Raw genomic sequence first — 25998 nt, 5'->3', positions numbered from 1 at the left:
TCATGGGATATGAAGGAGCTTGGAAAAGTAACTCTATACAACAACTTATGACCTTATAGGCTCACCTATTCATTACACATGCAGAGATGTTATCCTAAACATTAAAACTGTAAGAAAACTACTCATACTGGCCATTGGATAGTATACAGATTAGGCTCATCTGACTGGAGTGTAGTCTTTTTGAAAATGGGACGGACATTTATTCCTAGTGCACAAATGGGCTTTGGGAGCCCATTCCCCATGGAGGGATATTCTCAGTCTAGATACATGGGGGAGGGCCTAGGTTCTGACCCAAATGATGTGTCAGACTTTGATGATCCCTCATGGGATCTCTCATCCTTCCTGGGGAGTGGATGAGGATTGGGATGGGGAGTTGGTGGGGTGAAGGGGAGGACAGGAGGGAGAGGGAACTGGGATTGGTATGCAAAATCAGATTGTTTTTAATTTAAATAAAAATTTATTTTAAAAATAAAATGGGACTGACATTGAAACCACATATCTGTAAGAAACTTGTATCCTAAATGGGCAAATTGCCTACTAAAGAAAAAGAGTGTCAACATTCTCATTAGGACGTAAACAAAACTCAGACTCTCAAAATACAACACTGAAAATATCCAGATATAATCTAAGATTACTTAGCATATAAACAACTAGGAACTCTTAACTGGCACTAGACAAGACAACCAGCAGACACCAGCACTCATATGACATACATATTGGAACTATCTGGCAAAACCTTTATAGAAAATATAATAAGATGCCCCTAGAAATTAGGAAAATCACTCTATAATGAAAGAAAATATTTTTAAAATCTCACCAAGTATTTTTACAAAGAAAAAATAAATGGAAAATTCTGAACAGCAAAAATAATAAAGAAAATTTAAAACTTTCTTGAAGTCTCGACAGCATATTCTAGGTGATATAAGACTATGACCTCATAACTCAATGAAATCTTTCCAAACTGGACATGAAGAAAGAAATGGAAAAAAGGTAACAGAACTTCAAAGAGTTATAAAAATGCTTATAAATATCTGATATTTATTTCACTAGTGTCTCAAAAATCCAGATTGTTAAGAAACTCACACAAATGCATATCAGGAAACAAAACCATGAATATAACTTTTTAAAACTTCCAAAATATTGTAAAATATATGCACACAAAGAATTAAGGAACACACACACACACCATATCAAGTCATACACACATACAATAATAAAGTTTTTGAATGTATTTTCCAAAAAATAAGAAAAGTTGAAAGGATGTATACTGCTAACAGAACTGATAATAGACACTTTCCTACTAAAAGGAGAAATGAGAGTAGAAAGAATAGAAAAGGGGGTATAAATGATGCATATTCATAAAATCTACACACTATTTTCTTTACAAGTGTTACTCCACCTTCCTCTGCTGTTTAAGTCATGGTAGTTGGAAGCTCTTTCAAATGGCACCAAGTAGGGTCCCTCCTTCCTGGTGGCCTTAGTTGGTATCCCCCTCTCATTGAGTGTCTGTCTCTATTGCAGAATTTTAGATACTGACCATTACAGTTGTGATACATCACATTTTGACTTCCTAAAACGATGCATTGGAAAGCAACACAGATGATCTGTAAATGTTGGGTATTATCCTATAAAAATTGTATGTATGTATGTAAGTATGTATGTATGTATGTATGAGCCCAGTTATCCTATTTCTGGCAAAAGGGAACAGCTAGCATGAGGGATTTCTTGGGGTGATGGAATGGTTCTCTATGCCCACTTAAATGATATTTATATAACAGGCATGTGTGAAATTTCTCACATGTCCTCATCTTGTGTACTAATCTACCAAATACAATTTTTAAAAAAAAAAATATAAGCTATCATGCGTCTCAAAATGTTACAAAACAAGGAAAAAAATGAAGAATACTCAAAACATGGTGGAATTGTTGGAAAACATTCTAATGGTTTTCACAAACTAATCGAGTGTGTTTAGTCACTAATTCTCACTTTGCTAAGAAGTGTAATTTTTATGTTGTTCTTTGTGTCGAGAATCTCTTCTCCCTCCACATTCTTTTTTGGGGGCTGGAGGGGTGGAGAAAAGGGTTTATTCACTTGTGTTACACACACTCATCACAGTCCACCACTAAAGGAAGCCAAAGCAGAAACTCAGGCAGGGCGGGGACCTGGAGCTGAAGCAGAGGCCATGGAGGAGCACGTCTTACCGGCTTGCTCCTCTCTGCTCAGCCTGCTTTCCTGCCACACCCAGGACCACCACCTACACAGAGATGGCACCGCCCACAGTAGGCTGGGCCCTCCCACATCACTGTTAATCCTCCGCGTTCTTCAAGTTAGGCATTCATCTCCATTACTCCTAAAGGAAAAGGAAAATCCACCAAAACACAAAACAAAACAAAAACAAAAAACTTAGAAAGATAAACTATTTACTTGAGAGCATCAATGACTCAGCATCTGACGAAGAAAATGTTTCCGAAGTAGCTAAGGCAACCTGGATTTTCATTTTGCCCAACAGCAGTACCCACTACCAACATATTGAATCACTGCTTTCTTCCTCTTGCCATGTAAGGATCCCTCTGCATCAGCCTGCAATCGGTCGACGTTTCAGTTACCAACCTTTGGGTGAAAGAATCAGGCTACCTATTACCTATTATAGACTTATTCTATGTCTCTGTAGATCATTTGTGTCCTCTCAAAGAAAATGACAAATTACCTCCATGGTGGGAAAGACCATCACTTTCTATTCCTGTGTTTATTTCTTTATGGTCGCATAAATCATGTATTTATAGACACTTTAGCTTTTGGAAGTCAACATGATACACGAAGAGTTTGGAATAAGAACTCATACAGATGCAGAATAAAATACTGCTCTGCCTCTGTGTCTGTGTGTGTGAGAGAGAGAGAGAGGGAGGGAGGGAGGGACACAGAGAGAGAGGGGGGAGAGGGGGACACACACACACACACACACACAGAGAGAGAGAGAGAGAGAGAGAGAGAGAGAGAGAGAGAGAGAGAGAGAGAGAGAGATTTCACTCTCAGCTTATGTGTTAAAAAAAAACTTACGGTTTCTCTTTAGAATTTGAAGAATTCTTCAGGGAAAACATTCCTACAGAATGACATGCAGAAGTGTCCAGTGAACAGTTCATTTTGTGTTTTCCTCTCTTTGTTACCTGGATGGATAACATAAACCTAAAACCCCAGGATCATTTGAAGATTTCTTCATAGCTTAAGTTTGCCTCAGAGGCATGTGGAAGTATGTGTTGAATGGAAAATTTGTTTGGGTTTGTTCTTTTATATCAAGCATTTCTATGTGCTCAGCTTCATGCAATATAATTTGCATTTGTCATATAACCACTACAAGTTTTCTGTCAGGCTTTGCAAATATAAATGGCCAGAGCTTGAATTCTGAAAACAAGCCAACTGGCTGCAGAGCCTGTAACTTTATCCACAAGATTCTGACCTTTTCGTGAGAGGATCCAGTCCAGAAATGGCAGAAGAAATGGATAGACTTTGATGATGCCTGGGACCTACAGAAGACTAGTTCACTTTTTAAATGCTGTGTAAAGGGAGTTTTCACTTACATTAAGAAATTTCACTTCACTGTATTACACAGAAATTCTAAGTTAAGAGGTTAAAAAGGTACTTGTTTGGCATTTAAGATTATAAGTAATTTTATTGGATTGCAGCATTTAATATCTCTTTTTGATAACATTAAATACCAATACCCCAAAGGATAATTCATGCAATGTTAAAAATAGAATTTTGGCAAGACTTCTAATTACAGTGTTTATGAAATCAAGAATTGTTTGGGGGCCTGATTTTGACAACGCCTAAATAAGAAAATATGCAAACCCCTACCTTTGACAATACTAAATAGGCTTTTATACATGTTATCTCTAAATGGAAAATTTGAACCCCGGACACTATTCACCACATACTGAGACTAAGCAGAATAGTTCCGCAATGTGATAGCCACTAAATACTCTTCTACATGGCTGACAGGGGAAAAAATGAAGTCCATAACATAAGAGAATCCAAAGAAAAGCACTTGTCTGTTAGATAGACCGCAAAGAAACCTCTAAGAAGTATGAGAGATATGTCTAGCTCATAAATCCAACTGCATTTCACAATCCTTTAACGGTTCTGATTCACAATGGGATGCCAAATGAAGGTTTGAACCTGTAAAAGGCATCAATGTAGAAGGCTGATTATTTAGAAGTAGAGTAGTTATGGTGGCAAGGATGAAAGACAAAATTGGGAGAAGTGAATTAGATCAAAGTACACTCGGTATGCAATGATGATGTTACAACTGGGGCTGGACAGATGGCTCACACGGTTAAGAGCGCCTGCCGCTCTACAGAGGACTTAGGTTTTGTTCCCTGCACCTATGGAGTGGCTCACAAACATCTGATGGCTTCAGTTTAAGGCGACACGATGTCGTCTTCTGGCTTCTATGAACACCAGGTATATCATACGCCCGTGGAGCCAGACACCCATATACATAAATGAGAATAAATTGTTGCGAGGAAGCTCTTTTTTTTTTCACAGTTAATACATGCGAATTGGAAAAGAAAAGGAAAATGAGCATTTTCTTTTGCTTATTGTAACTGCTGAACATTTAGCGTCTCCAAAAGAAAGATGTCAATATGTGAAAGCTCTGTTTTAATGCTCTCCAGTAAAGGCTTATAGAAATCAAATGGTAAGTGGGTAAAGTGGGGAACAGAATGAGTGCCTGTAAGAAAAAGGAAATATTCATTTGTAAATACTACATAGAGTACTGTGCTGCTGCGGTGGTTAATTACATGCCTTAATCTGACATGCTATTTTTACCTTCCATGACACATATCAATAAAAATAAGATTGGGAGAGAAGGGGGAGGGGCAACTTGCGGCTAAGTATAGTGGTATGCAACTCTAATTCCAAATTTTAAAAGGTAAGACAGACAGATAGAAAATTCAAAGCCAGCCTGGTGAACGAAGCAAACAATATCTCAAAACAAGCAAATAGAAAAGAAAGCATTACGAAAAAAGAGGCACCTATGGTGAAAAGTAGGATAAGTTTTACTTTTTTGTTTGTTTGGTTGGTTTGGTTTGGTTTTTGTTAATAGTACTTCAGGTCTTGTGAAAGGTGGTAAGTGTCCATTAAACCTAGTAATGTTTTATATAAATGTATCTTAGCTACAGTAACTTTGGACAATGGTTCTCCTGGCTGACACATCTTAATTTCCCTCTAAACATATCATGTGTCATTTGAAGTATCGATTATACACTAAAGTATCCTTAGTAGGCTTGCACGATGCTGGTTATATAGTAATGGGCAATGGAGTAAGAAATCAATTGACTATTGGCTCTTAGAGGGCTAAGGACGTTTTTTAAGGGGGCAGAAGTTCGTTTTTAAACTATCTTTGTTGTTTACAGTTTCAAGCGAGCGTCTATTTTTTACCTTCAAAATAATCTATAGCTCATGTGTTATTGAACCCATATATTAAAAAAAAACAAATGTCAACTTAAGGATATTAAGGCAGAGAGTCATCGCTTTAAAAGTATGTCAGTCATCTTATTTTTTATTGAAAATAGATTCTTCACTCATTCAATACATCCCAACCACATGAATGCACACACACACACATATTTGAATGAATATGTATACATACATATACATGTATATATAGAGAGAGGTGTGTATATATAGAGAATGAATGAATATGTGTGAATGAATTAATATATAGAATATATGACTATATATATATATATATATATTCATTCTTTCTGTGAGTTGTTCTTCTAGAGAATCCTGACTATAATTCACCACTCTCCCATGGAAAAACAATATAACTTTGCACTGAGGTGACAGGACAATCTTAAAATGACTGCGGAGATTCATCCCTTGCATTATCCTCCTCCCTTCTTCATATGTAAATACCTAATGTTCAAAAGAACATGGCAAGAGTGATCAACTACTACTCCTTCGACTTGGTACTGTTATCTGTCTAACATAACAGGACATTAGTCTCATAGTCACTTCAGCAAAGCATTTAAATTTTGGCCCACGAAAGCAAGGTTTACAATCTCACAGTTCTGTTGGAGAAACCTAAAGTCAAGCTGTCTGGAGACCCACACTCTCTCTTGTAGGCTGTAAGTGAGAAGGCCTCCATTTTCTGTGCTAGCTTCAGGTGGTTGCCAAGAATTCTTAGCACCCCTTGGTTTGTAAGGGATCTTCTCCTTATGTCTATATATCTGTTCCCTTCTTCTGTTTTCACTCTTCACTATAGTGTGATAAAATACAGTGCACTTAGATGTTAAGGACATGGTTTTCTGGTGAGATACACCTTCAGTGTTCATTTTATTTTAAATCAGGTTCTTACTAAATTGTTTTGAGTACCCTTGAACTTGGGGCCCTCCCACACCTCAGCCTTCTACAGTAGCTGGGAGCACAGGCATAGATCACCATAACCAGACTGGTCTACTCTGCTCTGGTAAGGTTGCCATTCCTAGTGTCATGGCCCTAGTCAAGAAAATATACCTTTTCCTTAGCTAATTACAGTGACAGAGGCTCTATATCTAAATACAGTAATTCTTTTAGCTTCTAGGTCCACATGACTTTGGAAATGGGATACTAATCAACCCCCTGCTGATTCATGCCCTTGTAGGCACAAGGAGAAGACTCTCCTTACTGAGTTTTAAAAAGAAAATTCTAAGACTTTCAGAGAGATGGTGAGAGAAACACCTAAAAATAAATTTCAGGTAGCCAATAAAGAAACCAGAACCTCCATTCTACAAATACATGGGATAAGTTCTGACAACAATTTGGACTTGGAAAAGGACCAAACTCCAGAGATGAATGTAACCAGTTGATACTTTGATTGTAACATAGCAGACCCAAGGAAACTTTGGCCATGACTTGTGACCCACAAGAATAAAGAGAAAGCAAGTAAATGGCCTCTTATGACATGAAATCGGTAGTAATTTATTGTACTGCAATTGGTAAAGGGCTTTAAAGATTCAGTAGGGGTCTGAACAAAAATGACCCCCGTAGGTCTGGGAGTGGCACTTGTATGAGGTGTGGGGCCTCGTTGGAGGAAATGTATCCTGGGAGTTGGGTATTAAGGTTTCAGATGGTCAAACCAAGCCAACTGTGCCTAGTGGCTCACTGTCTCCCCCTGGTGTCTGGGGACCCAGATGTAGAACTCTCAGGCCCTCTCCAGCACCACGCTTGCCTGCACTCCACCATGCTTCATGTTACAAAGATATTTAGACTAAGCCTGCAAACTGTAAGCCAGCCCCCAATTAAATGTTTTCCTTTCTAAGAGTTGCCATAGTCATAGCATCTCTTCACAACAACCTTTATAAGAGTTGCCATAGTCATAGCGTCATAGTATCTCTACACAATGATAAAAAAGTCCTAACTAAGGCAGATTCCATTCACCATACCACTCCAAGTATGCTCCAAAGGCATTGCTTCAGCTCTGACGTGTAGATACCACCCCCCCTCCCGCCAGGGAATTCTCATGAATCAATGGGAGTGGTCTATAAAGTCGCAATGCGCTTAGTAAAATACAAACCCCACAGATTCCATGTCTTATCTTCTCATTGCACCAACAAAGAAATATAATTATGGATACAGCAACTGATTCTTGATCGCAGAGATAACAAGCAGAGGATGCACACACCAGGGCTCCTGGGATCCAGGGTAACATTTTTTTCAATATTATAGATTCCTAACCATCTCATCATTGAGATCTGTGCTGTAAAACAACAGAAGAGATTGAGATATGCCACAGAGGGAAGCAAGGGACACCTCTGAGTACATCTGAGAGGGCATGACCTGAGATGCATAACAGGTCAACAAAGACCTGCTCTGAAGGAGAGGTTCTTGCTCCCTCCCACCTGCCCCCTTCTCTGACCCACATCTCTCTCTTTCCCTTCCTCTGTTTCCTGGACACTACAAGGCGAACTGTTGTTCTCCATTGCATGCCCTGCCATAATGAAACAAAAACCTCTTTAAACCTATGATCCCCAACAAATATTTCTTTGTATAAGTTGTTTTGCTTGTGTACTTTGTTGGTGACAATAAAAAGAAAGCCAGTTGTGTAGGAGTGAACCCCACAAAGCTACCCGCCCAACAGGGCGGGGTCAAGGTAGAGATAAAAGGTAGTGAAAGGAAAAGGGGCCTCCCTCTTTTCTCCTGGAAGCCAGCCACGCTTCTAACTCCTGGTATGTGCGACTCTCTCTTTCCCAAAACGGATCTCAGGGGGCTCAACCGAGCCCCACAAAGAGAGATTATCCGGTCATTCCCAGTGACAGTGGAGGACAGCCTCTCCCAGGACAATTAGAAGATCCACTGCCCATTGTAAATTATACGGCACTGGACAATACATTAGCTCCAGAGGATGAATCAATTACATCAGGAGGAGATACAAAACATATATTTTGGCAAACTTCTATACAATATCATAGACCCAAGCTGCCAGTTAAGGTAAATAATAGGGTAATTTACGGTCTACTGGACACAGGAAGTGATGTCACTATCCTTAATCAGCAGTCCTGGCCACACGACTGGGCTTTAAAAGAGGCTAATGTTCAATTCTTAGGGATTGGAACCCTATCTGAAGTTAAACAGAGCATTAGATGGATTGACTTTATTGGGCCAGAAGGACAGAGAGGAAGGTTAAAGCCATACGTTGCAGATATTGCTATAAACCTCTGGGATCGTGATCTACTCCAGCAATGGAATACACAGATTAACATTCCTCCTGTATCAGCTAGGAATTATAGACAAGTTTTTAGTGGTACAAAGAATAAAGTAAGGCAGTACAGAAAACAGATGCCAAATGTACAGGCTGTACAGATGCAAGATGCTAGTGCCAAACCAACAGAGCAACCAAAAGCTCTACCCTTAAAATGGCTGACAGATGAACCCGTCTGGGTGGGTCAATGGCCTATATGACATCTGAGAAGTTAGAGGCTTTGGAGAAGTTGGTTCAGGAACAGCTAGATGCTGGACATATTGAGGAATCAACTAGTGCATGGAATTCCCCTGTTTTTGTTGTCAAGAAGAAGTCTGGTAAGTGGAGAATGGTTACTGATCTTAGAGCCATCAACAAGGTAATTCAGCCTATGGGGTCTCTACAACCTGGGATGCCGTTACCTTCTCTAATTCCTAAGGATTGGCCAATTATAGTTATAGACTTAAAAGATTGTTTCTTCACCATACCGTTACAAGAAAACGACAGAGAAAAGTTCGCCTTCACGGTACCTACCTATAATAATTCCCGTCCGGTACAGAGATTCCAGTGGAAGGTACTACCTCAAGGTATGTTAAACAGTCCAACTTTGTGTCAATATTTTGTGAATAAACCTCTAGAAATAATTCGTAAAAAATTTCCACATTCGTTAATATATCATTATATGGATGACATATTATTGTCTGATTCAAATAAGGATACATTGGAAAAGATGTTTGAAGCAGTAAAAGAAACTTTGCCTCGCTGGGGATTACAAATTTCCCCAGAAAAAATACAAAGAGGAGATTCTATTAACTATTTAGGTTATAAAATAGATGCTCAGAAAATTAGACCACAGAAAGTACAGATTAGAAGAGATCGTTACCGGACTCTTAATGATCTTCAAAAACTATTAGGTGAAATCTCTCAATTACAGACAATTATCGGTGTAGAAGGGCATGATTTGAAACATTTGAAAATGGCTTTAAAAGGAGATAAAGATCTAAACAGCCCACGAGTACTATCAGCTGAGGCTGAAAAAGAATTAGAATGGGTAGAAAAGAGAATATTAGAAGCACATGTGGACCGTGTGGATCCAAACCTGGATTGTATTCTAGTTATTTTACCATCTAGAGAATACCCCTCAGGAATATTAATGCAGAGGGAAGACATCATACTAGAATGGGTATTTCTGCCACATAAACAGAATAAAAAATTGAAAACATATATAGAAAAGATCTCTGATTTGATATTAAAAGGTAAGTTAAGGCTTCGTCAATTGACTGGGAAAGATCCAGCTGAAATTATTGTACCTTTAACAAATGATGAAATTTCCTCCTTATGGAAAGATAATGAGTATTGGCAAATAGCTTGCAGTGACTTTTTGGGAACTATTAGTAATAACTATCCCAAAACAGAGAGAATAAAATTCATAAAGAAAACAATTTGGATTCTTCCACGTATCGTGAGACAAACACCTATTTCTGGAGTTCTTACCTTCTACACGGATGCAAACAAATCAGGTAAGGCAGGGTATAAATCAGGAAATATAAGTAAAGTAGTTCAAAGCCCTTACAACTCCGTACAAAAGGCAGAGTTATATGCCATTCTCATGGTACTTAAAGACTTTACAGAGCCTCTCAATATAGTCACGGATTCTCAGTATGCGGAAAGAGTTGTCTTGCATATTGAGACTGCAGAATTTGTTCCTGATAGTACAGAATTAACCTCATTATTTTTACAATTACAGGAAACCATCAGAAACAGGACTCATCCTATATATATAACACACATCAGGTCCCATACAGGTTTGCCAGGTCCTCTGGCACAAGGCAATGATGAAATTGATCGTTTGTTAGTAGGTAATGTGTTGGAAGCTTCAGAATTTCATAAGAAACACCATGTCAACAGCAAAGGCTTAAAGAAGGATTTTTCTATCACCTGGCAACAAGCCAAAGAAATAGTAAAAAATTGCCCCAGTTGCTCCTTCTACAATCAAACTCCATTACCAGCAGGTTGTAATCCTAAAGGTATTCATAGAAATGAACTTTGGCAAATGGATGTATTTCACTTCCCAGAATTTGGCAGTTTAAAATATGTACACCATACCATAGACACGTTCTCAGGATTCCAATGGGCTACTGCCCTCAGCTCTGAAAAGGCTGACTCTGTTATTACACACCTCTTAGAGGTGATGGCTGTTATGGGTATACCTAAAACGATAAAAACTGACAATGCTCCAGCATATGTCTCCAGTAAATTGGAACAATTCTTCAAATATTATAATATAAAACATGTAACTGGTATACCTTACAATCCCACAGGACAAGCAGTGATTGAAAGATCTAACCGAACCTTAAAAGAGATGCTCCATAAACAGCCGGGGAGAACAAAGACCCCTAAACACAGGTTACACAATGCTTTACTAACATTGAATTTTCTTAATGCTGATGAAAAAGGACAAACTGCAGCAGAAAGACACTGGACTACAGAGAAGACTTCTGAATTGAACCAACCAGTGTATTTTAAGGATGTTATGACCTCAGTCTGGAAACCAGGATATGTGTTACGTTGGGGAAGGGGCTATGCTTTTGTTTCCACAGGAGAAGAAAAGCTTTGGATCCCATCTAAATTAATTAAGATTCGATCAGAACAGAAAACGTCTCAGGAGGAGGAAGGATGACAGCTCATCTACAAGGTCTGCTAAGCATAAGGAGACCTCATAAAAGGAAAGAGAAGTATTCTGTTTGTGTCTTTACAGGACAATTAGAAAACCCTAGGTATATGGATACCTAAAGAAGAAAGGATAGCTACTCAGAGGACCACCAAACATGAAATAATGTGATGTGTTATCAATGTCTACATCTCTGTATTGTGTTATTATAATTTCTATTTCTTCCACTTCTTAATATGCCTGAGTCCCAATTCATTTAATTATTGCTGGCTTTGGAGTTGGATTGGCTCTCCTGCTTTAAACCCAAGCATATTGTTAAAATGTAATTCAGACTTTCTGTATTATATCAAAGAGCCATTGATATAAGACAGAAACAACATCAAAAAAAGACATACATATATGGGGACTGTCATCTGTGTATATTTGATTTTTCTAAAACTCTAATCTCCTTCATGTGTATTATCTTCCTCAGGGTTGCCTTTTCCAGTATTCATACACATATAAGTTAAGAATCTCTGTGCTAACATTAATATTTCAGTTTTCTAGAGACAAAGGGATTTCTTGACAGTGATCTTCAACTGCTTCAGAAAGACAATGTGGATTCACTTTCCCAACTCTGCCTGATTCGACTGGATACATCTAAACTGCCCCACATCATCGACCTCACCTGACAGGCACCATCCTGAAACCAGCTTGGAACTACATCACCCGACACATCGTCAGGCCAAGAAACTGATACAGTGCATCTTCTACAATCTGATCAGAGCTTCAGACAAGAGCTTCAATCAAAATCAGAAATCTAATCCGGAACTTCAGTCAAGCCTCTCCTGCAAAACAACCTATTTAAGACTCTTGTTATACTAACAATTTTTTCCCACAGGTCCCCATGATTGTCATCGTCCCACTTCAGCAGGAAGTAACTTTGAGAATTCCACGTCCCCTCTCCCTACTATTGACATAAAAGGATAGTTTACCCCTGTTAGTGTAATTTGCAATTATTTAGGGTTGGAACCGGAAGGAGGTGTTCAGACTTAGGCATCCCTTTCGGATAAGTTTAGAATTTAGGTGGAATGGATATGTTTAGTTTAGGATAAGTAGATTATAACTTAATTATCACCCTCTATGTATATATGTTGTATATGTTTGAGTTTGTATCAAATTTAAATCTTCTATTTAGACTAAAAGGGGAATTATAGGGGTGAACCCCACAAAGCTACCCGCCCAACAGGGCAGGGTCAAGGTAGAGATAAAAGGTAGTGAAAGGAAAAGGGGCCTTCCTCTTTTCTCCTGGAAGCCAGCCACGCTTCTAACTCCTGGTATGTGCCACTCTCTCTTTCCCTGATAAATAAATATATTGTTTTTCCCTATATATCCCTGATAAATAAATATATTGTTTTTCCCTATATAGCCTCGATTATCGTTATACAGTTGATACATGGCTCAATAAATGTCAGGAATCACAATTAGCTGTGATTAGGTTCTAGAACAGTTCTCATCCCATTTCATATTTCAACTAGTATTTGTCAATAAAAGTCAATATCCTCTTTTCATGTGTCACCATGCTTGTGCAGACGTCCTTGTCATAGTGAGTGCCTGTCAGGAAAATCACACCCAAGGTTTTCACTTAATAAGTTGGGAGATTTATTTCATCAGTCAGCTGTCATTGTCCCCATGTGAAGAATGCAAGATTTACCTGGTGTCTTTAAGATTTAGGCAGTATGAAATTCTTGACATTTGTAAGATATTCCATTAGTGTCCGTGTTATTTCTTGAGATGGAGAGTGGTTTTTCCACTAGTCAGAAGTTTTTCTGAACTGTGACCTCTTTCACGGACATAACATAAATGTGTTTTTAATTTCATATTCAGTGACTTTTCCCTTGAAAACAATTTTCTTTTGTTAATGATTTCTTAGTTCTTAGTTCTAACTACTCATCCTTCCTCACTTCCATAATCTCAGGTTAAAGTATACAAGCAAAACTTTCAGTATTTATTGACACCTAGGCACCACCATACCAAGGAAAGCAGCAACTTGAAGATTCTTAATCATTGATTAAGAGTTTACATAACTTAGAGGTAGAAATCCAAGGCCTGTTTCACATTAGCTGAGAACAGAAATCAGTGTGGAAGCAGTTACTGTTAAACTAGAATTCTTCTGATTGCGCTATTTATCAGGTCGTGTTTCAGATAATTAAATAGAACTATGACCAACATGAAAGATTATAGCTATGTTTCATTTTTGCATGGGTCTGTTGAGATTTAGAAATTACATGCAGGGAGAACTGGCCCCTTTCCAGGGTGGCCCATGCTGAATTAGGCGGCAGCTGGTGAAGAGGGGACGACTCTGTCAACTGGAGGAAAGTGATACGTGGTTCTTTCTTCGTGTCCCATTAAAAATCAGCTGTAAAATAATTACAAGCTAATGTGGAATTCACTGTCTTGATTTCAAAGTTTAAACAGTCTTTCTTGGAGACATTTTAGGGCCATTGTAGAGTTATTTAATCTCTGCTCAGGCTAGCAGGTGTGCCTTAAAACCTTAAAAAAAAAAAGGTAGACGTGACTTCAAATCATTTCCATGAGTTTCAAGCACTTCCACATGTTTTGAAAAACAGTAATTTAAATTTTGCTTGAAACCCGGGAAAGGTCATGGGGAGAGGAAGCTGTGAAAAGCTTAATCCCGCAAATCTTATGACACATGGCATGATGCAATGAGGTTCAGAGCCAGAGGGCTTGAGTTCAAGCCTCAGCTCTGCTAATTACTAACTAGGAGGATGAGGGTAGAATTTACATTCCTTCCCAAGCTTAGTTCTCTTACCCAACTTGAAAGTCACAGTACCTAGCTTCCAGACAACACTATGCAAGTTACTTATACACGACTCCTTGACGGCCACACTGCTCTCAAATTACTCTCTAACCATACTTCTGAGCACCCACAAAAGCACGCTTATGGGGGCACTGTGTGAGATTATAAAATATTACGAAACACTCTGACACTTGAGATCCATCAGCCACTGTGTGAACTTCTAGCTCAAGGTAATGTACCAATTCAACATTAGATCATACTACATTCCTTTTGGAAATGTCACATCCATTTCCACATTGGATTCTGGTGGCTGTGGAATAAAAAGCAAGTGAGTGTTGAAAATCAGAGTAGAACAGGAAATGAGGGTGCTGGCATCCAACCTTATTCCAATGTCTGAGAAGCGCGTAGGTCCCCAGAGGCCCACATGTTTCATTAGCAAGTAACTGTGGTTAAGACTAAAATAAAAATATTCGACATATGTGCATTATTGTTTTTAGACAACTACAAAAACTATTAGAATATGAACATTTTAAACTGCTTGGTTCTGGCCACTGAGGCTGTAGCACCATTAACAATATATTTAGTTCAGGAGTCTGTGCAAAATAATACTGAATTATTACAGATGCCATGAACAACGGAACTTGCCTCATACTGGAGTACCAGAGTTTGCCTACTTCTTTCCCTGCTGCCCACTTCAGCCCTTCTGTCTATACCATCTCCACTCCCCTGAGACTCCTTGCCAATCTATAGAACCTCTCTCTAGCAGAGATCTACAGTTGCCACACTTGGCTGGGACTCAGCCTAACTTTATCTATTTCCCTTCTTCCATTTTAGTCTTAGATTTGATGCTGTCTGCTCATGTGAGTCCCTCCTCCCAGTTCACCTTGATCCCCTTTGGACTCAGCCTCATGGTGTGGACCCAGAGTCCCCCTAATTCTTCTCTGTTACCCCTTTCAGACTTCTCTTCCAGCCTATCTCCATACTCTTGCGACTCCCTGCCGAACTGCGGAACCACTGTCTATTAGGGACACTCATCTGGGACATAGCCTTTCTTTGTAGCCATTCTCCATTTCCTAGCGACTCCCTGCTGGCACTTAGAGCCACTCTCTCCCAGGGACTCAACAGCTGCCACACTTGGGTAGACTAAAACTGGATCCACAACAAGCAAAGTTTGGAACACCTTAATGGCAAGACCAAATATCTACACCAAGAAACACTTCCAATGTCGTAATTCCAGATGCCCAGGTCTCAGTGCAAGGCAATATGCCTCCTCCAAAATCCAGAGCCTACTGACAAAAGCAATTTAGCTGAAGCCTAAGATAATAACTATTATGAATGTGTTCGAGGACCAACCTTAAAGAGGACATGAATACATTCCTTAATGAAGACCATGAAAACACAAATAAATAGCTGAATGGAAATAATGAAAGTAATGTGATACATGAAAGTAGAATTCAACAAAGACCTAGAATTTCTAAAGAGAAGCCAAACAGAAATTAAACTAGAAATGAAAAGTCTCAGGAAATCCAACAAAAACATCAGCTGTATACCTCACCAAAAAAATTAAAATACATGGAAGAGAGGATCTCAGATCTTGAAGACAAGGTTATAAGAAGTGCATAGCTCACTCAAAGAAAATGTGAAATATTTTTTTAAAAAAATCCAGGTTTAAAATTTCCAGGAAGCATTTGACATGATGTGTATTAGCTGGTTGTGTGTCACCTTGACCCAAGCTAAAATCATCAGAGAGGAAGGAGCCCTAATTCAGAAAATGTCTCCAGCTGGGCGTTGGTGGTGCACGCCTTTAATCCCAGCACTCGGGAGGTAGAGGCAAGCAGATCTCTATGAGTTCGAGGCCAGGCTGGACCGACAGCCTCCAAAACAATACAGAGAAACCCTGTCTTGTAAAACCAAAAAAAAAACAGACTAAAAAACAACAACCACACAATCATCTCAGTAGATGCAGAAAAGGCCTTGAACAAAGTCTAACCAATGAAGGGTTGAACATAAAATCCCTGGAGAAACTTGGGATACAAGGCACATATCTCAATTATAACAAAGGCAACTTACAACAAGCCCAGAGCCAACATTGTCCAACATGGAAATAAACCCAAACCATTTCTACTAAAATAAGGAATAGGACAAAGATGCCCCCTCTCTCCATACCTATTTAATATAGTGCTTGAAATCTTAACTAGAGAAGAAAGGCAACTGAAGGAGATCAAGGGAATATAAATAGTGACAAATACACTTCACTTACATATATATGTGATTGATACATAAAAGATTCTCAGGGTTCCACCAGGAATCTTCTACAGTGATTAACGCATTCAGCAATGTAGCATCTGAAGAAAGAAATGGAAGAAGATGCCAGAAGATGATAAGTTCTTCCATTTTCATGGATTAGTAAGAATAATATAGTGAAAACAGCCATTCTACCAAAAACAATCCTCACATATTCAATGAAATCCCCATTCCTTATGGTGGGATACTTTGCCAAGCCCTGATACAGGAGGAAGGGGCTTGGTCCGACCTCAACTTGGGATGCCAGACTTTGTTGACTACTCAAGGAAGGCCTTACTTACCCTTTCTCAGCAGTGGATGGGGGTATAGGAAGTGGGAGAGGTGGGGTGGGAGATAGGAAGGAGGGGGAACTGGGGTTGTTATAGAAAATGAAAAAAATTAAAGAAAAAAGAAAACAACACAATAAAAATTGAAGTACCTACAAAAAAGAAAAATTGAATACCATTCTTTGCGGAAATTGAGAAAACAACCTTCAATTTCATGTAGAAACACATATCCCCCAAAACAGGGATAGCTAAAACAAACCTGAATAATGAGAGAACTTCTGGAGGTTTCACCATTCACATTTCAAGTTGTATTGTAGAGATATAATAGCAAAATCAGCATGATAGGGGCCTAAAAGCAGACACAATGATCAGTGGAATCAAATCAAAGACACAGGCATAATTCCACACACTGATGGATACATGTTTATTAATAAAGTGCTGGTCAAACTGAGCAGCTGCATATAAAAACAGATCTGTGTCTATCACCCTGTACAAAACTCAAATCCAGATGGATCAAGGACCCCAGCATAAGTCCAGACACCCTGGATCTGGTCGAAGAGAAAGTACGGAATAGAACTGAGCTCGCTGGCATAGTAGAGGACTTTCTGAGCAAGACACTGATAGTGCAGGCATCGGGAGCAACAATTAATTAACAAATGGAACCTGGTGCAGCTGAGAAGCTTCTACCCAGCAAAGCACACCATCAGTCAAGCAAAGCAGCAGGCTACGGAATGGGGGAAATCTTTACCACTTATACGTCTGACAGGGTTAATATCTAGAATATCCAAAGGGGCGGGGAAACCGCAACCTCAAGTAAACAAGCAACCCAGTTAAAAATGAGGTGTAAGACAAGACCGCATTCTCAAAACATGAGCAAATGGCTGTCAAGCACTTTTTTTTAAATGCTCAACATCCTTAGCCATCACAAAAATGCAAATTAAAACAAGAGAGAATTTTACCCAGCCAGAATGTCCAAGATTAGTTTTTTTAAAGTGACAGCACATGCTGATGAAGATGCAAGGAAAGGGAAGCAATTATTCATTATAACAGGGGCACGAGCTTGTACACTGCTATGGACATTGGTGCGTGGTTAAAAGGAAAAACTAGAAATAGATCTACCAAAAGATCCTGCTGTACCATTTATGGCCATAAACCAAGGACTCTTCATCTTACTTCAGAGACACTTGCTCATCCCTACACATTATTCCTCAATTCAAAACAGCCATGAATTGAAAACACCCTAGATGACTATCGAGAGATGAATGGATAATGAAAATATGGTAATGTTTACACAGCAGAATGTTATTCTGCTGTTAAGAGACATTAAATGATGAAAATGGAATACATGGTTGGAGCTATGGAATGATCATTCTATAGTAATGTGACCTAGACCTCCAAAGACAAATATTGCATGTTTTCTTTTACATGTGGATGTTAGCTTTAGATGTCACAGAAGTGTAGTAGCTAATAAGGGAACAAGGGGTGGACCATATCTTCTTCCGTGGAAGGATACATAGAATATAGAGATAGAAAGGGAAAGAGTAGGATGAATGAGTAAATAGGGAACATGAGACAGAAGGGTATAGGAAGGAATGTCTGGGGGGAAACTAACACTAAAGGTTTCTTTTGAAAAGCTATCTGGAAATCTATTACTGTAGACGCTTCCTAACATACATATGCATACAAAAGAAATTTAAATGGAGTCACAATATAGCAGAGGAGAGAATTCCCTAACTACGCACTGTTAAACCAGCAAGTAAAACCCTCACTACCAGGAATAAATTATGTCTTGTGAAGTCACTGGTCATGGAGTCCCATATGTCCTCCCCCGGTAAAAAGCACAGGCTACTGACAAAGCTATGTACAGGTTACTGTGGCAGTAAGAATGATAAGGCTCAAATATTTAATACCGGGTCCCCAACTGGTGGAACTATTTGGGAAGGATCAGGATATGAGGCCTGAGATACATCACCTGGAGGGCGCCTGGAGTGGGCTTTAAGGTTTCAAAAGCACAAAGCAAATCCAGTTAGCTATATCTGCATCATGGTTGTGTCTCAAGATAGAAGCTGTCAGTTCCTGGTACAACACCATGCCTGTCTGCCTACTGCCATACCATCCTTCCTGATGGCCATGAACTATAACCCTCTGAAACCGTGAACCCCAAATGAAACATTTTCTTTTATAGGTTACGTTGCTCATTGCATTTTATCACAGAAATAAAAACTAACTGAAACAGTTGCTAGGTACACCACTGTATGTTAGTGAAAGAGAAAAATTATCAATGATATCACCCAGCTACAAATTCTGCAACCTACAACAGCAACCCACTGCAAGGTATACTAGTACAAAGTGGCACTGGTGGTGCAGGCCTTTAATCCCAGCACTAGGGAGGCAGAGGCAGGCAGGTCTCTGTGAGTTCGAGGCCAGGCTGGACCGACAGCCTCCAAAACAATACAGAGAAACCCTGCCTCGTAAAACCAAAAAAAAAAGTGGCACAAATATTATGAGATTAACCAACTACTTTTTATTGATTTAATACCCACTCCATGAGATGGGTTCCATCCCCGACACTGTTAAACTTGCCAAAAATCTGAGTCTAGATGGGTCATGAACCCCAGGGGGAAACCTACTACTATAATTCTGCTAAGGGAACATAGCAGCAAAAAGATACCCAATGGCATATTGTTATAGCCACAGATCAGCTCACCCCTTTGCCGTTTTTTTTTTAAGATTTATTTATTATGTACGTACAGTGTTCTGTCTGCATGTCTGCCTGAGGGCCAGGAGAGGGCACCAGATCTCATTACAGATGGTTGTGAGCCACCACCTGGTGGCTGGGAATTGAACCCAGGTCCTCTGGAAGAGCAGTCAGTGTTCTTAACCTCTGAGCCATCTCTCCAGCCCCCCTTTGCCTTCTCATAGCAGTAGAAGGCAGTCAACAGAGACACCAACAACTGTACAACATGCAGGCACTGAGAGGCTTTGGGACCTGCAGCTCTAAGTGGGATGCCTTCTTCTTTCAAGGCTCAGGGGTGTATGTGAAAGAGTAGATAGGTCATAAGAACCAGAAGTGAGAGATGTCTCCAAGGAAACAGCATCCTTTCCAACATATCAGGTCTGATGATATGGGCAAGATGTGCAAAAGTTCAAACAAGAAAAAAAAAACATCCCAGCTTAGAGAAAGGGAGTAAACACAAAGTCCCAAAAGTTATCAAGAGCGCATCTGCAATTGGTGCTTGAGGGGAAAGGGAGGATCAGTTATCTCCAATGGGACACCACTGGGTGAATCAATGACACTCTTGGGCAAGCCTCGTTCCCAGGGATACTTAGCCAATACAAAATGAACTTCATGGCTTTCTGTTATTTTGCTTTGCTTTTTGTTTGTGTTTGTTGGGGTTTTTTGTTGTTGTTGTTTGATTGGTTTTTGTTTTCTGCTTCTTATTTTTCTTTTTGGGAGTACTAACAAAAGAAAATACATTAAGTCTGATGGATAGAATGGTGGCAAAGTTCTTATGGGTGCGGGAGAAGTTAGAATAGGAGGAGGATGGTATTAAAAAACACAGATAGCTTGGAAAAGAAATAATTTTTGTAAGTTTTAAGTACTGTGGATAAAAATATCTGGTGAATAAGAAACCAGAAGAGCAGAATTACATTCATTATTTCATCAATGTTTGTTGACTATCTAAGTGTGCTGTTTGAAAACAGATTTTGTTGGGATTACGGAATCTACTCCATGTAATCAGAAGTGGAAATCTGAGCACTAAGGATCACCCCATCATGTCATTGGAGTCACCTTGTGGAGTGCTTTTTCTTCTCATGTGTGGCAATATAAGGACTCCACCCACCCCCTTGCAGGGGACAGATACAGGGTGTGGTAAGACAGGCACCAAAGGACAGACGCTTAAGCAGAGAAAGGGGACACATCAAATCTGAAACACAAAGGGGATAGTTACACAAGTTTTCCAGCCCAGCACAAACTGTCAAGGTTCTTTATCTTTCTGTAAGGAAATGTTCCAGGCCCAAGTTCCATACTTATTTAGTAAGAAGGATTTGAAAACTGTACCTATGGGATTTTTCTTCTTCAGCAAAAGAAATCAGTGTCCATAGCAAACTAGTTCAAAACCCTGTTTTTACCATCCCTTCTGCAGATATAAAAATCCATACCTACTCAAATCCATTATATTAAAAATGGCAAAATATCTGCATAAAACCAACACACATTCTCATACTCTTTAAATCATCTTAGATTATTTATAGCACCTAATGCAGTGTATGTTACATATAAATAGGTATGTTGCATCATTCAAGAAATACTGGTAAGAAAAATCCTATAGATTTTTCAGTATACAAACATTTTTCTGTTTTTTTCCTTTTTAAAAAATTACAAACAAGCTTGTTTTACATGTAGATCCCAGTTCCCTCTTCCTCCCCTCCTCCCCTACCTGCCACCGACCTCCTATCCCACCACAGGGAGGATGAGACCTTCAATGGGGGATCTTCAAAGTCTGTCACATCATTAGGAGCAAGGCCTAGACTCTCCCCCATGTGTCTAGGTTAAAAGAGTATTCCTTTATATAGAGTAGGCTCCCAAAGTCCATTCGTGTACTAGGGATAAATACTGATCCACTACCAGAGGCTCCATAGATTAACCAGACCTCCAAACTGACATGCTCTTTCAGGGGGGTCTGGAACAGTCCTATGCTGGTTTCCCAGCTATCAGTCTGGAGTCCATGAGCAATCCCTTGTTCAGGTCAGCTGTTTCTGTGGGTCTCTCCAGCCTGGTCTTGATCCCTTTACTCATCACTCCTCCCTCTCTGCAACTGGATTCCAGAGTTCATCTCAATGTTTAGCTGTGAGTGTCTACTTCTGCTTCCATCAGCTACTGGATGAAGGCTCATTATCGAAGAAGGGAATTTAAGGTAGACTCTCAATTATTGCTTAGATTATTTGTTGGGGTCAACCTTATGTTCTCTGTACATTTCCCTAGTGCCAGATTTCTCTTTAAACCTATAATGACTCCCTCTATGATGGCATCTCTTTTCTTGTCCTCCTCTATTCTTCCCCTAAATCAATCTACCTGCTCTCTCAGGTCCTCCTTTTCTGAATATTCTCAACCCATAATTGATTGAATCTATAAATGCCAAACTTACAGAACTGACAGGCTGTTTATGCCTGACTCTAAAGAGTGAATTTTGATGCAAAGTCACAACCTTTAAAGATACACTTGGAGCACAGTTTGTCAATTACTACAAAGTAAGAGTCTTTCCACAATCATACTCTTAATAGGTCTTCCCAGAAATGTTACCTTTACCAAAGAGTGAACATTTAATCTTAATGTTAGAAAACAAACATCGAGAACTGTAAAGGTTTGAAATCCCACCCTATTAGTTAGCTAACAAGTTAGTGTACAATAGGTTCATGGACACTGACAGAAAACATGAAACTCTGCAATGAGGCAGAAAGATTTTTATTAACCAAAACCACATAAGGAACAGCACGGCTGTACTCAGCTCCCACGAGTGATGAGGCAAGGATCAAATGACACTTGATACATAGATGGTTGTATAGATAAGCAGAGGGAGTCCAAGTTTTTATAGCAGGTGATAAATATGCTTGCCCTCCTCTCCAGTGGAAGATATTATCTCCATAGAGGCTGTTCATCGTACAAGCATCCTGGAAACGACAGTCCATAACAAGATCAGCAGCAGTAATTCTCCAACATACAGAAAAGTGAGAGATCAATAAAGAATTATCTCCTAACAAGTGAGAGTCACACGACACAAATGCTTAAGAAAAACAAATGGGTAGACACTAAATGTGAAAGGGGAAAGGTCTCCTGGCAGGGTGATGACTTCAAGAAGTACTGTGGAGATGAAAGCAGCTTCCATTCTTGGTTTGAAGGTAGAGTCCTTCCTGGCTGAAAGGCACGGTGGCAGGAAAAGGAGGCCGTGGTCACATTGTATCCACACACAGAGAGCAGAGAGACAACGTTGCTACTCGGATCACTGTCTCATTATTATTCACTCTGGAACATCAACCCAAGGGATGGTGCTACCCATGCCTACAGCTGCCTTAGGCTTTTCCCTCCTCACTTAAACATCTGGAGACACTTTCAGAGATGGTACCCAGAGTTGTTTCCATAGTGACCATAAACAGAGTTAAGTTGGCAATGAAAATCAACCATCACAATAGAACAGTGTTTGAAGCAAGAAAAAGAAAAACCAGAGTTTGTTATTATTTTAATTTAAAATTAAGTTATGGCCATAATTCTTATCTCAGTAGAGACACAACGTAAATGAAAATGAAAATTACATTATTCTCTTCAATGGGGCAGCCAGCCACCAAGTTGCCAGTACTCCAGTAAAGAATCTCCTACCCACACTCATAGAAGCAACCCTAATTAAACTCAGTGGGTCACAAAAAATAGATGCAAAAGTAGGATGGGCTAGGTAATAAATATGGGAGTGTATATATGTATGAAATTGACAAATCAAATAGACAAATACATGATTAAAATAAATGAATAAGAGAAAAATCATGCAATAGCCTAATACACTTAGGATCTTTTTTCCCACAAGGTCAAATTTTCTTATAAGATCTTTCACAAATAACATTTGAGATAGCAAAGAAAAAATGACATAATAAACATGCTACCTGAATTTTTATTTGCTTTTAAAATTCTGTCTTCTAAAACCCACATAAACAGCTGATCTGAACAAGGGGGAGCTCATGGACCCCAGACTGTTAACTGAGAGGTCAACATGGGACTGATCCAGACCTCCTGAATGTGGGTGTCAGTGGGGAGGTCTGGGCATTCTTTGGGGCCTTGGTTAGTAGATCAGTATTTATCCCTGGCATCCAAATGGACTTTAGGAGCCCATCCCACATTGAGGGATGCTCTCTCAGTCTGGACACATGGGGGAGGGCCTAGCCTCTGCCCCAGAATGATATGACAGACTTTGGAGATCCCCCATGAAGGGACTCATCCTCCCTGGAGAGTGGAGTTGGGATTGGGTGGGGGTTGGGGGGCTTGGAGGGTCTGGAGAGGAGTGAAAGGGAGCTGGGATTGACATGTGAAGCAAACTTGTTTCTAGTTTAAATAAAAAAACAGGTTATAAAAATAAATTCTGTCTTCTAATTTTATTCACCTTGAGTCTGACTTAAGATCCAGAAAAAGGGCTTGTGAGACCAGTCAATGGTTAAGAGCTCTTGCTGTTTTTGCAGAGGACCAGGGTTCCGTTTCCAGCAGAAGCATTGTGGCTCACAACCATCTGTAACTTCAGTTCCAGGAGACTGAACCTTCCTGGACACAAGGCATGCATGTGGTATACACACATACAAGTATGAAAACAGTTATACACATAAAAAGATTTACAAATATTTTTTAAAGTTTTTTGGTTTTATAAATCCAGAAGAAGATGAAGGCATTGCTGTCACTGGGGCTACTATAAAATGACAGGTCCCTGTAGGCACTTTCAATCACTAGCCAAATACAGTGTTATTCTACAAAAGACTTAAAGGGAGAAAGGTATCAGAGCACACACTTGTAATCCCAGGATGGGGAAGGCTGATGCAAAAGTATCATGAGTTCAAGGCCAGACACAGACCCTTGGTTGCTTGGGAAGAGCCCCTGCCCTCCAAAATAATCAAACAATAAGTTTAGTTTTAAATTATTTCATTTCAAAAATACATATGTATTTATGCCTTTCATTTATTTTTATTTTTCACAATTATAAAACAGCTTAATTATGCTATAAACCTAAAAATGCTTTAAAATAAAATTGCAGTGGTTTGAAAGAGAATACCCCCCCACACACACACACACATGTCTGAATGCTTGGTCCTCAGTCAGTGGCACTGTTTGGGAAGGATTAGGAGGTGTGGCCTTACTGGATCGGCTATGGACTTGTTGGAGGTAGTGTGTCACTGACAGTGGACTTTGAGGCCTCAAAAGCCCATGCCAGGCTCTGTCCTTCTGTCTGTCGGTCTGTATTTCCCTCTCTGTCTGCCTGCTGCCTCTAGATCAGGATGTTTTAAAGCTCTTTAACACCTACTCCAGCACCACGCCTGATTGCTTCCTGCCATGATAAAGGACGAACCCTCTGAAGCTGTGAGCAAGCCTGCAGTTAAAATGTTTTAATGAGCTGCCTTAACCATGGTGTTTCTTCACATCCATGTAACAGAAACGAGGACAAAAATTCCATTTTAAATTTATAATCCTTGGGGCCATGGAAGGAGCTTTTACATGGTTAGCAAATGTTCACGTTGAGAAGACGGATTAGTAGACAACTGAATAGATACTATTTTTTCATGTAACTACTCAATAGAATCTGACAACTCTGTTATCTAGCTCTAAAGATAAGATGGCCTAGACATTTAAACTTAACACGTCTTTTCCCATTTCAGATCTTGCCTCTGACCATCTGAAGCAGGAGAAACAGTCGGTGCTCACAAACTTGGGAAGAGGAAAATGTCACTGTGGCATATAACTCATACAAAGATCCCTGGGTGTCAGCCATGGGTCCAAAGGCATTTGAATTATTGCCACATTCAACACCATAATACACAGTGAGATTTATGGATTCCAGATACTCTCTCAGCCAGAAAGCCAAGTTTTAGAAAGTTGTCCTAGTGAAATTGTATGGGTGTGGGCAGTATTGACGGTGTTGGTCGATATAGCAGTATCTATTGAAATAATGAAAATTTGAATATTGATCACCATGGGATAGTTCAGTAAACTAATATTCCCCACTGTGGAGACGTCGTATGGCCATTAAGCTTAATGTAGGGGACTGGCAGTGTAGATTGGTGGAAGAATGCTACATGAGAATATGCGAGGTTGCAGCACTGCATACGTGTGCACATGCATATGTGTGTGTCTCTGTGTGTGTAAAACTAAACTCAGTGATACTTACAATATTTAAAAGTCAAATAATTGAAATACTATGCGAGCTTTCTGAAATACACATAGCTACAGACATAAGTAGGCATAAATATGAATAGAAAAAAATTATTTAAAGGACCACACGCTCAAAATCATTTATCATGTCTATTGAAATAACCCTCTAAACATTCTTGTACTCTGGAAAGACACAGCTGCAACCTGCAAATCCTGTCACATTTCCCAATCAAAAATACGGGAGAATTTCTTCCAGCTTGAGGATAAAGAGGCATTGCCTTCCAGATTTTAGTGCCTGCTCTCTCCCTGTCTCCCTGTCTGCCTCCATTCCTGCCTTGT

The 25998-nt window shown here is 39.5% G+C and overlaps 1 long non-coding RNA gene across 1 annotated transcript in view; it reads right to left on the bottom strand.

Moving 5' to 3' along the window:
- The window catches only part of LOC121133713, a 163968-nt gene that overhangs the window by 127345 nt on the left and 10625 nt on the right, over window positions 1–25998 (bottom strand). The window contains exon 2 of the long non-coding RNA XR_005870684.1: window positions 16451–16535. This is a non-coding gene — a long non-coding RNA (uncharacterized LOC121133713). The remainder of the gene's footprint in view (window positions 1–16450; window positions 16536–25998) is intronic.

This window comes from Mesocricetus auratus, unplaced genomic scaffold (assembly GCF_017639785.1).
Source record: "Mesocricetus auratus isolate SY011 unplaced genomic scaffold, BCM_Maur_2.0 Super-Scaffold_100023, whole genome shotgun sequence".
In the NCBI taxonomy this organism is placed as follows: domain Eukaryota; kingdom Metazoa; phylum Chordata; class Mammalia; order Rodentia; family Cricetidae; genus Mesocricetus; species Mesocricetus auratus.
The sequence above is the reverse complement of the archived record's forward strand: the minus strand, read 5'-3'. Positions and strand labels throughout refer to the sequence as shown.